Here is an 18717-nt window from a genome sequence, read left to right on the forward strand (position 1 = left end):
GACATGTTGAGAAAGACTAAGGAGGCCTCACTGCATCAGTGGAGGAGAGTGTGCGGATCCAAACATCCAGGGCTTTCTACGGCCTTCTACACACTGAGTATGCTCTTCCCGGACTAGCTCAACTCAGTAACTCCACCAAGAATTCCAAACTCAGCATCAGGAGCCCCCCAGGCCTCTACACCAGCATGGACAGCACTGTACTGTCGTCAGTGAAATCAGCTCCATGAGACTAGGAGCTCCCTGGCAATCAGGGCCTTCCCTTATGCAGCACGTAGGAAACTCTCAATAAATGGTGACCGATAGATTGAAAACTGGGAGAGCCAATGGCCAAAGGCATCCTTGGAGAAACAACCCAACTGGAAGGTCTTAGAGACCAGGGATTTTTTCTCAGAACTATTCACTGGACATGAACTGTCCCAAGTCCCCGATGAGCCTAGGATTCCTCCCACCCCAGCCAGCAGCTTCTTCTCTGCTCAGTGGACCACGAGTTCTTTACCTCCAACCACAAGTGGCCCTCTCTCTCTTTGAAGGCAGTGGAGCTTCAGCGTCCGGCCTCTCCCTGGCATAGGCCCCTCCGAGAGCTACAGGCCGCTGGGAGATGCTGAGTGTTCTCACGGAGAAGGGTGCAATCAGGAAGGCTTTTTATGTAAGTATTTCTGGTAAACCGCCCAAAAAGAGCTCAGCAGAAAGAGACAGAAATCTCCAGCATATGGTTGTAATCGCTTTTTCCATTCTAAACAAGCATTCACTGTCATAACTAATTTTGTATTATTTTCTTAAAGAGGATCCCCAAATTGTTTACCTTTCAGGTCTCACAACATCTGGATCTGCCCGTTTCACACCTGGGGCATCCTCTGCTCCTTGGCCCTCAGGCTTTGCTGGGAATTTCTCTAACTCATCACCCACTCTGCCCCTTGATTACAGCATCTTAACCAAGCGCAGCACACTTTCGTAAACGCCTTCTGGGCAGCATTTCAAATGCTCCTAAAAAGGATTCACGGTGTCTTGTTGATTTCACTGTCAACTGAATACAGAGAAAAAACTTATGCCAAGCACGATGCAGGCAGAATATCCTACCAGATCCTCCCAACACAGGCAAAAAGCCTTTCTTCAACAAAAAACACTTTCTTCAACCTGTAAGGTAATTTAAATCTGAAACCCCTCCACTTTTGTATGTAATTACCAACAGTGAAAAGGAAAGTTTTAAAAAAGCAAGGGCTCTCCATGTTGGGAAATATTATTTAAAATTCTAAGTACTATTTTCATTCACATCCTATACAGGATAATAATTTTAACTTGAAAGTCACTTTTGTGGTTTACATACACATTAAGAGATTGTCAGGTGAGCTGTTATGGATCGTTTACTCAAAGACTAATTTAGAAACTTTAAGATTCCTTGTCAAATAAGCTCATTGTGGGACTCCACACTTCTAGAAATAGATTTAAGGAAAAATAGATATATCTTTTAAAATAAATATTAGACATATTCATGTATGATTTTAGATTTATACACACAGAGTCCTTTTTGGGTGAAAATAGTGGCCTCTATTCACGTGGAAGCTATGGAAAGAAATCAAGCTAAAATATGTTAAAGTACAAGAATAATGTGAAAATCAGGGGTTACCTGAATGTGTAATACACAAGGAATAAATATAAAGTTTTGGTAACTTGTCACACTTGGATATATTAGGTCCTGAAAAAAATGTTAAGGAAGACACTCAATAAATTTTATATTTTAAAAATAGCTGTTCATCTTGTCCTAGATTTTCATAGTTTAACCACTCAAGTAGAATGAAAACAGTGCTCATTTTATTCGTGACGGTTACTTTAACTCCCAGGACATGGATTGCTTTATGAATATAAATTTGAATTCTTACATCCATTAAACCTGCCTTATTTACACTATCTGTCTCACAGCAGCATGGAACAATGAAAAAGCATGGCCTCTGCACTTAGAAATATCCACATTGAACTCCCAGGTCCACCAGTTACCTTAAACAAATCGCTGGATTCCTCTCTGCCTCGGTTCCTCATCAGTACAGGGAAAGTACTATCCACTTTGTACATTTTATGCGCCCCAGATGAAGTGCCTAGCATGGTGCTCGGCACAGAGGTGATTCTTAGGAACCTTATTTTAAGGATGGTTTTGATAATCCTTGTCACTTTGGATGACAGACCAGGCTGATGACAGATATTCTTCAAAGATTTACATTCTCCCAGCATTTAAATGCTTATTACCAGAGATTAAAGAGGTGCCGCGGAGACAAAGGCACAATGTGCCCTTGGTCTCTTTCTGCACATCCACCTGTGAGGAACACGTGCTCTGAAAATCCCCTTTGTATCAACACCTGTGCTACCAAACAGCGCGCCAGCCTGGCCCTCCAGGGTTCCCCCTGAACAGGCGTACAACAAATATCTGTTAACACTCAAATGCAGCTGACCCAGGAGAAAAATGAATGCTAATAGAAATCAGAATTCATAGACCTGTTTGCGACTCAGTGTCGCAGAAGCAGGTTTCCTAAAGTCCCAGGCGCAGAGGGAAACGGGTAACTAGAAGTGGTCCCGGCCGAAGTAAGTTCCAGAGCATACTCACGCAAGCACGCGGCTGAAACCCTCAGGCATCGCAGAGAGTTCGTTCAGATGTCTTTATCTAGTTTACGGAAACCCAACCACTTTTAAAAGCCATCAGCGCACCATTTGCCTAACAAATGGACAGTGGGCTGGGGAACTAATTGCGGAAGCAATTGCCTCTCAAGTTCACCACCACCATCACTGTATTTTTTTTTTTTTAATGTGACAAGACGCTGTACACAATTATCCTAAGGCTTTCTGCTCTCCTGGGGCAGAGCAAACGTCTGCGCAAGGAACCAAACTTGTATCTCCAGGTCACCGCGAAGAGAGCGCATCAAATCCGACACAAGGGAGGAACTGACCTCTGCAGAGAGAGACCCGGTGATGACGGTCCCTGACCAACTCCGCTGCGCCCCGAGGAGACCAAATACGTGTCCTTTAGGATGCAAAGAAATCCTGGCGCAGGCTGCCCTCCCCCAGTGCGCTCTCCAGCGCTCCATGGCTCCGACTGCTGCCTCCTGGCCTCGGCACACATTTCTGACCTTTGTACCAGCAGCTCCGGGGTAGGAGCTCCCCTGGATGGGAAATCCCCATCTCCCCACTTCTGTTGAAAGCAGGCAGCCGCCCGCAGAAAGAGCACGCGGCGACCCTGGTTCCCCTCCACTCCCTGTACCCCCACCGCGTGCGCTGCCAGGTGAGCCTGGCACCGCCCTCACCTGTCCGAGGCGGCGTCCTGGGCGCTGCGGAGGGGCCGGCGCGCGCCCCTCACCTGCCGCTCGCACGCGCGGGGAGCAGCCGGGACCGGCGGGGACCGGGGCCAGGCCAAGGGCCGCCCGACTTCCCCGGTCCGCGCCAGCCCCGCCTTTGAGGGGAGGAGGCGGCCGCGTCACCTTGGAGCCGCCTCGAGCGGAGAGCGGGCGCGGCCTCCGGGCCTCGGCCGGCTGTCGCAAGCAAGCGCCGCCGCTCGCGTCTGGGCACCGGCTGGGCGAGGAGGCAGAGTTTACCCGTAACTCGTTCGTCTGGGTTGGCTCACGGGAACAGAAAGACGAGTTTTAAAAGTCTGGCAGTGACCAGGGGAGTTGAGTCTGCTCGCGTTTTAGTTCAAAGTAAGGTAAGAGGACAAGTGTGGGTTGCAAACTTGAAATTGCTTACTCACTTGTCGTCACTGATACTCAGAGGGGTGCACCTTGCTCCCACAGGTTCCTAAAGCATCAAAGGGAAGAGAGCAGCCTCCGTTTTTATCACCCTGACCGTGGCAAGAGGTACCAGAGCCAGGCAACCCGTGAAACCCGTGCCATGTGTGCGCGAATGTGGGTGGGAGTTGGCCACCCAGATGCTCAGAGCTCTCTTTTCTGAGCCGGAATTCCCCATCGGTAAAGATTAGGCCGACAGCCCAGCCCAGGCGAGCTGCCTGAGTACAAAGAGACCCTTAACGAACCATCCGAGGTGTGGTGACCGGCTAAGTGTTCCGTAAATATTTGCCTTTTGCTCCTCTCCCTTGCATTCTTATTGTTCCTCCTCCCTCTTCCCACCATAATCCTCCTGCGCTTTACTGCCCCTTTATCTCTGCCTGGTCAGTTTCTTTTCCTGTCTATTCATGAGTTCGCGGCCTCTGGGCACCGAGTCTGCGCCCTGGAAGGCGTCGTTGGTTTAAGAGATCTGCAGGATGCCACCCCTGCCTTCGGGGAGGTCAGGAACTCCCACGCACACCCTCACCACCCCCACGAAACAGCAGTTTTGAAATTAGATACAAGAGAGTTATCGAAACATGCTAAATTGGGTGTAGGACAGGCCCGGCATTCTATAAATTCTTAGGGGAGTGGGCGGTCTGGGCACTGGAGGGGAGTTTAATTGGGGTAATTGGTGATTAAGAGCTCAGCTCTGGAGTCAGAAAGACCTCAAATCAACTCCTGGCTGGGGGACTAATTGTGTAAATCGATGAGTTCACCTAACGTCTCTGAATTTCTGCTCTCTTTTTAATAAATTGGAATTAAAATAATAGCTATTGCATAGATTTTGAGAAATAAATGGATGATTTTCATACAGTGCTTCCCACAGTGTCCTGGATCTTGATAAGCACTTAGTAAAGGGTGGCTAATGCTACTCATAGTACCGTAGGAAATGAAGGGGGCCGGGAAGAAGAAACTCTAGAACACATGAGAACTTGAGAGGAAATGATAGAAAGCAGTGCTACCATCATCAGGAAAAGTATTCTTACAGTAATAGCTAAATAGTAAATGAAGCCACACAAAAAGCTTTTTGCTTCTAACGCCTGCCACGATGGAGTTCCTGTTCTGTGGTTCCGGCCGCCCAACCACAAGCTGAAGATGACTAACAGCAGTTGTCAAGCATTAAATACTGCACAAAGTGAAACATCTAAAGACACAGAAATCTAAGGTCATACTTCCTCCCTCTCACCACAAGACACACCTCTGTCCAGCTTCTTTGAGTTTTTTTTTTTTTTTTTAACTGTTTTTAACTCTTTCTAATATATTCCTCCCAGGGAATAAGAGTGTTGGCATGAACCACTTTAACTTCCCTGCAGAACTACAGGCTGCAGTTGGACTCATCTCGGTGGCTGATAAATTTTCAATACGCTGTGGTTACGTTGAATTTCTTGGTTTAAAGAGGTTTTGAACCAAGTCTCATGGGCACTGTCAGTGAATTCGTAATTGTTCTTTTATTAGAAATGAACTCTCCTGCACTTATAAGAGGCTGTCTTCTCTGTCTTACCTTCCTAATTCACATGAGCAACGATATATTTGGCCTCTGAAGAAATGACTCTATTGTCAATACGATAATCGAGGTGGAGATTTCTCACTCTCCACACCAATACTGGAGTCCTATCAGGTGCTTTTGCAGCTTAGACAACCTGTGCTTGGTTGCATAGCGATCTAATAATTTCACCTGTTCTTTTAAGTATTCTGTGGCAGATGTGTCTTCTGCGGGTCCCGGGTACTCCTTTGCTGTCACAGCTGATGCTGCTTGTCATACAGTCAGAAGCACTGCTGTGGAGGTGTCTTACCATGGCACTGTGCCTGTTTGAATGAGCCAGCGACAATGAAACAGGACAAGTTACAATGGCTGTGGTCGCCTGGAATCTCAGCCCATGGGGTTAAAGGGGTTTTCTCCAAAAGAGAAGATCCTGTCTGTAAATGCATGGGAGCGAAAGCTCCAACTCTTCTCTGCTCCTAGGGAATCTCAACAGGCCTCTGCCGACGCAAATAATCCATAACCAGTCTATAAATGAAAATTTGGGTGATTTTATTCTGAGCCAAATTGTGAAGACCATGGCCCAGGGCCTTCCTTCCCCCAGGAAGAAGAGCACCAAAGAAGTGGGGTGTACAGAGTGGTCATATACCATCAAAGAGCATGTTTCATTTATGATTGAAATGTCCCTTTTACAATAGTCACTAGACTGCTCTGTCGGCGCAGCGATTGATGGACACAGCAGGTAGTAGTTCTGCTATCTCAAGCTGGGTGGTCACAGGTGAGACCTGGGCGGTCACAGGGGAGTGCAACAATTAGTTCCTAGCCTAGGGAAAGATATTTGTCCTTAAGCAAATGCCAATGTCAGGGAAGTTGCACCTTTATCTTAAGGCCCTTTGATCTTGTCTTGGGGACAGAGCAAATGCTTAAAGCAGATATATAGTGCGTGCTCACCAGCCAGTCAGGCCCTTATGGAAAAACAAAGTCGAGCTGAATTAGGTTTATACCAAATGGCTTCCTCATATACTCCAATATATCCTATTGCTTGCAATTTATTTGTCACCTCCTTATGTCATCCCATCGCAGCTCGCCATGAGGTAAATCCAATCCGGCTCTAATGGGAGGACTCAAGGCTAGTCTTGGGAGTACAAGTCCCCTGAATGCCCAAGAGAAAGGTTTCTGAGATCTGCTTACAGTGATAGAAGGGTTTGGCCCCTAACAGCCCTCACATTTTCCTTCTCTGGGTCTTCTTGTAATTTCTGGGGCAATAAAAGCTGAAGTGAAAAACCACTGAGATATTACACGCATAGATCTAGACCTACAAGGAGGTGAAACCAATGTCCTGGTTAAGGCAAAATTTCATCCACTGTCCCAGTGGCAAATGTTTAGTGTGTGCTATAAGGAAGCATATACCCCTTGTTGCATCACGTTGAGAAAACGGCGTTCCTTTTATTGTCAGTGCAAACAGTCTTTGTTATTATATTTACTCAGGTTTTTTGGTATCATATAACTGAATGACAGATTATAGAAAGCATATCCCCTTTTTATAGTGGCAGGTGTGGAGAGCCCAATTTAGTGACTCACTCCAGCCCTCTCTCTTCCACTTAACTAGCTATGTGCTTTCCTGCAGGTGGTTGGTAGGCTTTCCATTTCTTGAACAAAGGCGTGGCTCTAACAGAAAAGGAGTCTTACTTTCAAATTACTCAGAAAGAAGACTTGTTATAAAACTTTTCTTTGGAAATCAACACCAGTATTTACTTGTGTTCTTAAGAATAACCTTACGAGAGGAAGATGGGCACGGATGTTAGCTCAGGGCCAGTCTTCCTCAGCAAAAAGAGGAGGATTGGCAGCAGTTAGCTCAGGGCTGATCTTCCTCAAAAAAAAAAAGAATGATCTTATATAGCAAATTATTTCAAATGCCTACACACATATTTAATGTAAGCTGGTTCACTGGAAATGTTTATAATAGTAAGCCACTCAAAGTTACAGTTTTATGGATATTATAGCTTTATGGGTGAGAATTTCTTTGGCCAAGATGAGCATCTAGTGATAGTTGCTTTTAAAAAGTTAAAAAGAGAGAAATGGGTGGTAAATCTTAAGAGCCTTAGTCCACCCATTCATCAGATTGGTAAAGCAGACCCAAATTTGTTTTTTCAGGTGAGACTTAACCTTACTCAAGGTTTGTTTTTGTTTTTTCTTATGTCTAGTGATCTGAATTCCATCCATTTAGCTAATTGCTTAAAACTTCTCCCAGATTAAACCAGACCAGGAGAGCGTGTCATACTGCAGAGCATCGCTGTGGCCCCATGTAGAATCGCTTTTGCTGGCTTGTGCTCCAGTGTGTTGCCATTGGCCATAGTGAGCAGCATCTTTGGGTCAGCCTTGAGAAATGGATTGTTGAATTTTAAACTTGGAATCTTGGTCAAGGTCATTGTTTTGAAAATTCCAGTGCCTGTTTTCAGATGATCCAAGTTAGAAGTAGTCAGCTACTCAGGAATGCAAATCTAGGCTTTCCCACGGCAATTGGTTTGTTTGCATCCTCTGAGTTCTCTAAATGACACAACTGCACTTGTTTTCCTCTCTCATTTGACTGCTAGAATGCTCAGAATGGCCTACCTCTGTCAAATACTCAGAAACGCATTTTTGTATATCATACAATAGAATCATCTCTTTATCGTCCTAAGTCTGAGATGAAACTAAAGGAATTTTGAAAACCGGAATATTAGGATAATAACCAATTCCCCATGCAGTAAGATGTACATTCTTTGGCGCCTTCATCCATGTAACATACACCGAGCAGCTACAACTAGGGCTGCAAACTAGGGATGCCTACAAGGGCCAGGCTGGTGAAATAAATGCGTGACTATGGCCGCACACAAGAAAATAGAGACCTGAAGACTGCAGAGGGCGTGCCCACATAAACGCACTCAAATTCAATTATTGTTTTATCTGTGCTGGTCAAATAATTCAGGTGGCCAGAAGCCAGACGGTCAGTTGTGTCCCCTGATCAACAATGTGTCAAAGTCTATGGTAAACACTATGGATAGAAGATAAATAAGATATGATAGCTTCTGCCCTCCAGCGACTCACAATTTGGTAAGGAAAAAGACATGTAAACAAATAAACACGACAGAATGTCAGAAGGAAGAAGCTCTGATAACAGCACCTGCGGGGCCCAACCAGTCAAGTAGAGTCAGGTGCAGGAGACCAGGTAGAAAATATACAAGGAAATTAGCAGGAGCCGGGACTCCAGGCAGCCCCAGGTCCTGAGAGAGGAGATCTTCACCGGTGACGCCTGGCTCACACCACAAGGAGGAGCACACACCTAGACAGCACAAGGAGATGAGTTTGGGGAATGAAGCCAGACCCGTCTAGCCATATTTCCGTGATCGCGTACTCAATTAATCAGAAAATTAAAATGCAGATGAAGAGGGAGAAATAACCATACTTTTGGCTGAGGACATTAAATTTTGGACTTGAAGTCTCCAGTCAATCTTAGTGACTGCCTGGGACATATAATTTGAATAAGTTTTAATTCATCCAGCCCCCAATTACTGGCTATAATGATGACCTACAAAGAAAGTCCAGAATCACTAATTAATGGATTGAAAAGTAGTCAGGAAATGCATGAGGTCTTACTAAGTGCACAATAACAATATTTTCAAGCTGGCTTAGTATACAATTACCTACTTTACTGACTTTTTAGGCGTATCTTTGTAATGACTATTGTTGCCACTTCCTGAGAAAATCTGGGCCCAAATAGGGAATAAAATAATAAGAAATTTGACCTTTCAATGAATTTTTTAATTTTCAGTATACTGGTGCTAAATCTTTTTTCCCTATTGGAAAGTACTTAACTATATTGAAAAATTGCACATTCTTTAAAGGGGTTATTCTTTTGAAAAATAACTTTGCTTACTTTGAGCTTCCTAGTAGGGCAATTTTAAAATGAAGAATGGGGAGAATAAAACCCTATTCAATTAAACACAAAATATATTTTAGATCATGTAAAAGGGAAGAGAGTTTTTTAGCCGATTCTCTCAATGTCAGACGTATTTGGTTGGAGTGTTGAACTTTTTACAATGACCTCTGCCCCCACCCTCAGTGTGGGTTGTGACCTGTCTCGTTAGTCCTGATGGTGTTGGGTGAAACTGAGCCCTACTTGATGAATTTGCAAAACGTGGTTCTACTTTGGTGACTCTCATTAGAAAACCCCAGCCTTATATTTCAAATTGACTATGCCTCTCTTTAGACATTCATTGGTAAACTATGGTCAGAATTCCGTAAAAAATTACATGCTCATATAGGAGATTAAAACATTCTGTACCTTTGTTAAGTTTTGCTTCTCTAATGCCTCCTTTCTGACAGCCTCTTCCTGCCCCAGAGATGAAAATTTATCACTTCTCTTGAGAACCAACTAAGTCCCAGTATAATGTCACTTCACCTGAACCAACTGTATTTTAGGCTATTACGTGAATTTCAGTTTTGTTAAATTAAAGAATATTTCTCTGGGAGCTGAGAGTAGAGTAGAAGCAATAGGTTCAGAGGGCCAGCATTTAAAATGCTTGTGGAGACATCATCCTGTGGCCTGCCCATGTTTTGTCTGGTTCTGAAGTGCACATTTTAGCAAGGTATGCTCGAGGAGGCTGTGTCCCCAACAAGCTGGAACCTTCCATGGTCACTTAATGATGAAATGTGGCAAGAGCATAAAGGACAGAATTAGCACCATGAAAAGTGTGACTGGCCATCTAAAGGGCGGAAATTAAAAATGAAAAAGCAAGTGATCAATGAGCAGTGTGGGGAAGCAAGCTGGAATTTAAATTGGCAAGGGAAAACTATACACCATCAGGACAAGAAAATCAGAAAGTGCAAAGATGAATAAGATAGACAGTATGTCAAATGGGCCCAATATAATCAAAGTTCCTATTACGTGTAGCTGTGGTGTAAGTCAAACAAGAAAATGGATTTTTCTTCTTTGTGATCACACCTCTCTCAAAGTGTCTCTGTCACTGCAGCTTTTTCAAATGCAGCAATACTCTGCTTAATGAAGAGATTAGTAGATTAATGCCTTATCTAACTATTATTCTCTGAGAATAAGAAAACTCATTAGCTTAGCCCTGTAAATTCAACTCCTGTAGATGCATATGCTCATTGATACTAAGAAGAGTGTAATGTTAAAAAAAAGAGTTATTTGCAAGAATTAATGTCTTACGTTAATATGCAATATCTGTGTAATATGAGCTGAAGAGAGAAGTTGGAAGCATCTGTGCACAAAAAGTATCTTTTCTTCCATCAATGTCTTCTTTCTTGTTTCCTCTCCTTACATTGTGCTCACAGGTTTCTTATACACACCTCTTGATTCCCCATCTCCTGTACACCCTACTGATTCTTTCACTCCAAGTGCCTAGAATTTGTCAGCAAAATGTGGCCAAATTCTGACCCCTTCAAAGCCCGTATAAAATATTGGGCTTTCCACCCCAAAGAATTCCCTCATTTCTCAACCAGAAGCAATCCTTCTCTTCCAAGAACCCCCAAGCAATACCCTTTTGTTGTTAGTGCCATCCAGTAGATTCTGACTCCTAGTGACCCTGAATACAGCAAGACGGAAACCCACCTGGTCTTTTTGCACTGTCCTCTCATGTTCTATCACTAATTAGGCAATGTTATTCACGGGGTCTTTGTGGCCAATTTTTCCAGAAGCGAGTGGCTAAGTCCTTCTACCTAATCTGTCTTAGTCTGGAAGCTCCACTTAAACCCATCCACCATGGGTGACACTGCTAGTATTTGAAATACCAGTGGCATAGCTTTCATCATCACAGCAACATGCAGCTGCCACAGTCTGAGAACCAACAGACAGGTAAGGTGGTTCCCTGACTGAGGAAATGAACCCAGGCTGCAACGGTGGGCGTGCTGAACCTTAACCACTAGACCACAGGGCTGGCTAGCAACACCCTTACCAATCTTAAAATGCTTCAATCAAGAACAGTCGCTTTTGTCTTCATAAAATAGTTCTTTTTGGTACCCATCTTATGTTTCAAACGTTCATTTGTTTCCCAAATATTTCTGGAATACCTGCTCTGTGCAAGGACAATTGTAGAATATAAACTTTTTGATTTCAGAGTCATACATATACCCAATGTGTTGGTTATCTATTGGTGTGTTTTAAAAATTACTTAAGAAGTCAATGGCTTAAAGCAACAAATAGTTATTATCTCAGCATCTATGGGACAGGAATCCTAGTGTGGCTTAGATGGGTGCTTCTGAGAAGCTCAAGCTCTCTCATAAGGTTGTAATCAAGCCATCTGTCAGGGCTACAGTCATCTCAGGGCTCCACTGGGGCTGGAGAATCTGCTTCGAATTCACTCACACAGTTGCTGGCAGACTTGTGTCCTTGCCACATGGGCTGCTCCATAGGCTGCTTGTGTGTCCCCAAGTTATGACAACTGTTAATTAGAGAGAGGGAGAAAGAGAGAGTCCGAGATATAAGCCACCATTTTTTTATAACCTAATCTTGGAAATGACATCCCGTCATTTCCGCCGTATTCGATTCGTTAGTCACAGATCACTAAATTCATCACGTGCAAAGGGAGGCGATTACACAAGGGTGTGAACACCAGAAGCCCCAGATTATGAATTGAGAGGGGGCCTATCCTAATTAGCACACCAAGCATGCAATCAATGTCTGATGAATAATCTGCTTAGGGTTCGTTGAGCTTCTTTTGTTTTAAAGATTTTATTTTTCCTTTTTCTCCCAAAGCCCCCTGGTATGTAGTTGTGTATTTTTAGTTGTGGGTCCTTCTAGTTGTGGCATGTGGGAGGCCGCCTCAGGCCGGCCTAATGAGCGGTGCCATGTCCGCGCCAGGGATCTGAACTGGCAAAACCCTGGGCCGCCAAAGCGAAGCGAGCAGACTTAACCACTCAGCCACTGGGCTAGCCTCTGTTCAGCTTCTTGAATGTGTGAGTTTATAGTTTTCATCAAGTTTGGACCTGATGAAAAATTTTGCAACCATCACTTCTTCAAATACTTTTTATGGCATTCCCTTTTCTCTTTTTTGGATGCCAGTTACATCCATGTAAGGCCACTTCAGGTAGTCCCACAGCTCACAAATGCTCTGCTCATTTTCCCCCAGAGCGTCTTTTCTCTGTGTGCTTCATTTTGGATAGTTTCTGTTTCTATGTGGTCAGGTTAATTGGTTTTTTTCCTCTGCAATGTCTTATCTGCTATTAATCCTATCCAGTGTATTTTTCATCACAGACATTTTATTTTTCATTCTCAGAATTTTGATTTTGGTCTTTTATTTTTCTCATCATGCTCATGCTTTCCTCTACATCAGTGAATGTAGAGGGTATATTGATAATACTGTTTTATTGTCCTTGTATACTAATTCTCAGCATTTGTTTCATTTCTGGATTTTTTCCAATTTATTCATTTTTCTCCTTGTTCTGCGTCTTTTTTCCTGCTACTATGCATGCCTTGTAAATCTTGACTAAATGTTATGCAACGTGAGTTATATATTGTTGAGAGCTGAATCTTTTCTTTTGGGAGGGTCAGGGATTGGCCCTGAGCTAACATCTGTTGCCAATCTTCCTCTTTTTGCTGGAGGAAGGTTGTTGCTGAGCTGACATCTGTGCCGGTCTTCCTCTATTATGTATGTGGGATGCTGCTGCAGCACCGCTTGATGAGCGGTGTGTATGTCCACACCCGGGATCCGAATCTGTGAAGCCCAGGCCTCCAAAGTGGTGCACACAAACTTAACCACTATGCCACTGGGCCAGCCCCGAGAGAGCTGAATCTTTCAAATTATTATTCCTTTAAATATCTGGGGGCTTTTTTCTGGAAGCAGATAAGTTATTTGGAAATAGTTTGATTGTCTTGAGGATTGTTTTTAAGCTTTGTTGGGTAGATCCAGAACAGTCTGTAGTCTGGGGTTCCACCTTCTGAGGATTCTACCCCATGTATTAGGAGATCTTTCCTACTGTCTCATGGGAACTTGAACTATTCCCGGCCCTGTGTGAATTTCAGGCATTGTTCCACTTGCTCCTGCTGGTGTGTTTTTCCTGACTGGGGCAGTTTCCTTGTATATATGAGCTAATTAGCATCCCACTAAACACTTGAGGGAAATCCTTTGTCAATCTATGTGTCTGTCCTCTCTTTCTCTTTCTCTCTAGATCATTCCTCTGTTTACGCCCCCTCCCCACAAATTATGGCCACCTTGGCCTCCCTAATCTCAAATCAGAGAAGCCACTGGGCTCTGCCTGGTCTCCCCATCCTTGGGCTGAGACCTGACAACTCTCCAGACAGGAAGCTGGGGCAGTCACATGACTTGCCTCATTTATGTCCTTTTTCTCAGGGATCATGGTGCTATCTGTTGTCTACTGCCTGAAAACCATTGTTTTGTATATTTTGGTTGCGTGTGTGTGTTTTAGTTGTGGGAAGGTAAATCTAATCTCTTTTATTTAACCATGGCCAGAAACTGAAGTCTAATCCGGTAGATATTTGACTCTGTCTCAAACATATAGTGTGTCAGTGACCTGTTTGACATTTATGCTGTGTGAGAGAAGAGTCTTGTCTAAAATTGTTAAAAATCATAGAGAAATACACTAGAAGTCAGGATATCTGAGTTCGTAACTTAACTCTTCATCAAATTATAGCGTCCTTTTTCCGGCAACTTCCTGAAGAGACTGGACCCAGATCAAAGATTCTTAGTATTTTCACTCCAAAGGTTCACTGCATTCCTATTATTAGATCAATTTGGTTACAATAAATATCTGACTGGCAGCTCTGATAAGCGGGTCCAGCCGTCTTATAATGTCAATACCCAGTCAGAGAGCTGATGCCTGTGACATCATCAGTGTTGATTCACTGAGTTGATCCGATTCCAGCCAAAAGCAAGGAAACAGCATCTTAAACAGCCTATGCCATTGTATTATGGGAAATAGTCTACTTTCATTAAATGTGAGCCTTTGTGGATTTAGAACTTATATGTTATCAATCTTTGCTTCAGCATTGAATAGTATCTTTGCACAAGTAATAATGATACTGAAGATTCACACAGGACTCACCACTCTTAATACTGGCAGTCTTTTAAATGCCAGCCAAGCAAATTTCCAGGCCTCATGATACCAAGCATAATTTCTAGGTCAGGATGCTGCTTCTCATTCTCTTTGAACTATAGGAAGAATGAGCTGACTTTTCCTCAAGGCCCATGGACAAGATCTCATTGCATTCTGGTTTAATAGGACCTAAACTAATTTGGAAATGAAGCCACCAAGCATGAAGTCACTTAGCTACTTTGCCTTCCAAGGTAACTGGCAAAATACCAAAGATATGACTCATGATCCGAAGCACCCTTAGGCATCTTTCGTTTGTAAGCTGAACAAAGGTGCAAATACATCATTAAAAGTTTCCTGTAAAAGTGGCAGGCTCTCAGTTACTGTACCCAGATAACTCCAGCACATCCAAGCTATCTTTGACTGAAGGGGTCTCATCCATGCCAATGTAGTTCCAGTAGTTCCTGGTAGACCAATTAGACTTCACCACTTCTAGAACCATTTGTGGCACAAACAATATCAGTCACGTAAATTTCCATTTCAAATTAGCTTTCTTTCCTAATTTATCCACACAGTTCCATGGAATTATTGCTCAAGTTGATCATTCATTTTTCTGCTTACCCAATCTATCCTATAATTTGAACAACAAAATTTTAAACTTGAGTCTCCAGAATCCTGTACTATATTTTAGTTGTTTTTTTGACCCACACTGAGGAAGTAGGATGATCATAATGAGAATAAAAGCAATAACAAGGAAATAAACAAATAGAACAAACCTGGTATAGAATAAAAGCTCAGCTTGGCCACTTATTAGCTAGTAACTTTGAGCAAATTAATTTCCCTTATATGTAAGTTAAAAATACTTCTACATCAGAAGATTAGTGTAAGGGTAATAAATATTTTTAATATATCTGAGCCAAAGTAGATTCCCAGTGAATGATGGATTTAGTAGTGATGATGATGATGATGATAAAGTTCATTCCACGTATTTCTTTTTTTCTCAAATTCATTGGGTTTTTTTCAACATTTTATTATGAAAAATTTCAAACATACAACAGACTTGTGAGACTTACCACAAAAACCTGTATATCCCCCACCTCGATTCCACTACACATTTTGTTACGTATCTATATGACTATCTATACCTCTGCCCATCGATCAATCTGTTTAATTTTGGACACATTGCAAAGTAAACTGCAAACATTCTTACACATCCCCCCATCAATACTTTTTTTTTTTTTAAAGATTGGTACCTGAGTTAACAACTGTTGCCAATCTTTATTTTTGTTATTATTTTATTTTATTGCTTTTTCTCCCCAATCCCCCCAGTATTTAGTTGCATATTTTAGTTGCGGGTCCTTCTAGTTGTGGCATGTGGGATGCCACCTCAACATGGCCTGATGAGCAGTGCCATGTCTGTTCCCAGGATCCAAACCTGCGAAACCCTGGGCCGCTGAAGCAGAGCGCAACCACTCGGCCACAGGGCCGGCACCCTACCACCAATACTTTTAACTAGAGTTCTTTTTATTTTAACTCGAATTTTTTCCCTTTAATGCAAACCTTATATACATAAGGGTATAAATCTTAAGTGTAAATTCACCGAGTTTTTATTGGTAGGTACATCTGTGTAACCAAGATATAGGACATTATCTTCACCATCCAAAATTACTTCATGTCTCTCCTCACTCAATATCTAGCACTCTATACACATACATACACAAACCCATGCACACTCACACAAGCACACACAGGCTACCTCAGTGCTGACATTTTTTTCATCACAGGTTAATTTTACCTAGCCTAAAACTTCAAATATGTGAGATGATATATTTGTACTCTGTGTAAAGGCTTTTTTTTTCACTCCTCATAGTTTTTGAGATTCACCCATTCTTCCATGTGTATCAGTGGTTTGTCCTTCTGTTGCTGAGTAATTTTCTGTTGTATGATTATGTCACAGTTTGTTTATCCATCCTATTGATGGAGAACTGGCTATATCCAGTTTGGAGCTGTTATGAATAAAGGTACTATAAACGTTTTTGAGCAAGCCTTTTCGTGGACGTATATGTTTTTTTCTCAGGTCTCAGTTCATAGAAATTAGATGACTTTCCCTTCTGTTTTATTCCCCAAATACCTACCGTATTGTTAAGCAAAGAAGCTTGATACACACATGTGCACACACACGCACACACACACACCCCCACCCCTAAGAGCAAGGACACTAAAAGAACAATAGAAAAGTTCCCCCTCCAGAAAAGGCCTTTCGTGAGCTAAGAAGTATTCACACGTCAGATGTTTTTTCCCCCATATTTTTGTGAAAAAATTGTAGTCTTTTTCCTAGAATGAACTGAATGAATGTTTTTCACCCATTTTGTTGAACATGATGATCTAGTACCATTGCTTAGAAAATACATTTTATAAAAATTGTTGGCCTAATTGACAAAGAGCCAAGAGGTCATCTACCTAAAGCCCATAAAGTTAGGGACTTTTACAAAGTTTAGGGACCTCACGTCCAGAACTCTGGTCTCAGATGCACTGACAATGGCTCCCAGATCGTCCTGCCCTCTGCCTTGCATCACGTTTTTTATCCTTTTCTTTAAAGTGATCTGATGGGCTGTTCGAAGCAGAAAGCTGCTCTGCTGCCATCCATCTGGGACAAGGAGCTGGTGCAGTATTTCAGAAAGAGCTCTATCTACATCCAGAGGTTGAAAGACTTAACTTCCAACACCACCTCTGACATGCACTCACCATGCCACTTCACGAAAGCGCCTCAACAACCCCTAAGGGCTTCAGCTTTCCGGTAGTAAAAGGAGGGCAGGGGTATGAATGATCATTAAATTGTGATGGTGATTAATGAAGGCAATTTTAGAATATTAACTCAAATGAAATAACTGCACTCTATCTTGTCTTCTCTTTTGAATTTCCTTGGGATTTTTGAGCCGTTATAATTTTACCTCAATTCTCCAGTAATTCTAATGTAAGTGTTACTTTTATTGATGGCTATTGCTAGACCCAGATTTCCATGCAATTCACCCTCCCCAGTCCCACGGGCATATGGCCAGCACATGCTGGAATTTGAACCTAGATTGGTCCAAATCTAACATCTGTGGTCTTAAGCATTTCACAGAAGCCTTTGAGGATAGCATGGGCTCTTTGACTATTTGGGGGAGTTAGCAGGTAAGGATTGAGGATTATTACTGCTAATGATAAACCACCCCTACTACAGCTTCCTCAGGATCCTTTAAATGACAGAGATTTCTTCTGACTGTATAGGCAGGAAGTAGCTGAATTTCTGCCTGAGCAAAGACTGGCTGAGTTCTGGGCCTTAATAGATAAGGTCACAGTTGCCTCCCATAGAAAGATACTGCTGACTTTATACTGAAAGTGTTATCCTTCTCTGCAGCTCTATTAAGATCTTCAATAGGTTGCCCAATGTCATTGTTTCATCTCAGATCTTCCTTCTAACTGCCCATATATTTGAAATCCAGTGTCATTTCTATTTCATGAACATTAACTACACATCTTATATCAGAATAGGTGTGGGAATGCAAAGATGAATAAAATAATATGCATGTCCTTATTAGAGGATAATTTTCCAAAACTGCTGAAATCGTGGCTACCATACTGATGTAAAATGAACGCATGTGAGAGATTTTATTTAACTCATTATTAACGAGGAGGCTGTGCTAAAATGTTACAACTGGTTCAAAGGGGGAAGCCCCCAAAACCACAAATTTATATGGATGTTGGTTCACAAACTGGCCCCCATACATGCAGGGCAAGGAGAGACCAAAGAAAGAGACAGACCACTTCAGATTGGTAGGTGGTAGCTGTAATAAACAAGGGAACTTACATATGAGGCTTGTCTTGGGTGGCTGCAAGATGAGTAGATCTCCTCACCTGCACACCAGAATCTTAAAAGTTTAGAGAGAGGCCTTAACTGTGCTCAGTCACATCTTCAGTCCAGGTGGTCTCCACAACACCTGCTCTCTCAAGGCTACATGCTTGAAAACTGGCTACCACTATGGGAACAGCGGGCAGAGCGTACATTCCAAGGACAGGAGAGGGGATGAGGAGCCTCTGATGGCTGGGGGTCAGCTTGAGGGTCAACCAGCGGTCACATCCTCTCAATGACCTCCTCCAACAATGGAATAAAAGAATATTAAAATGAACTTGTAAATGGATGCAAAAACTACCTTTTCCAATGGTATGGGGGAGAGTTGTCCCTTTACTGGGCAGAATTAATTTGCATAACTATGCACAAGAATTACTTTGCATTGCTATTAATTCTCTAAAATTTACTAAGTTATAAAATAGTTCAATGGCAATGAAAGGCTAAAATCGGATAATCTGGAAGGATTGGCTACAGATAATGCACAGATTTCCATG

At 42.7% G+C, this 18717-nt stretch overlaps 1 protein-coding gene across 2 annotated transcripts in view; it reads right to left on the reverse strand.

Moving 5' to 3' along the window:
• MCTP2 (multiple C2 and transmembrane domain containing 2) overlaps positions 1-3419 on the reverse strand; it is a 228022-nt gene extending 224603 nt beyond the window's left edge. The window contains exon 1 of one of the 2 annotated variants that reach the window (XM_046653662.1): positions 3288-3419. The gene's annotated coding sequence lies outside the window, so the exon portion shown is untranslated. Of the gene's footprint in view, positions 1-2933; positions 3064-3287 lie in introns of those variants that run through there. The other variant, XM_046653663.1, reaches the window with a different exon arrangement.
• Between the last annotated feature and the right edge of the window lie 15298 nt (positions 3420-18717).

The sequence above is a fragment of the Equus quagga genome, chromosome 2 (assembly GCF_021613505.1).
Source record: "Equus quagga isolate Etosha38 chromosome 2, UCLA_HA_Equagga_1.0, whole genome shotgun sequence".
Classification (NCBI taxonomy): domain Eukaryota; kingdom Metazoa; phylum Chordata; class Mammalia; order Perissodactyla; family Equidae; genus Equus; species Equus quagga.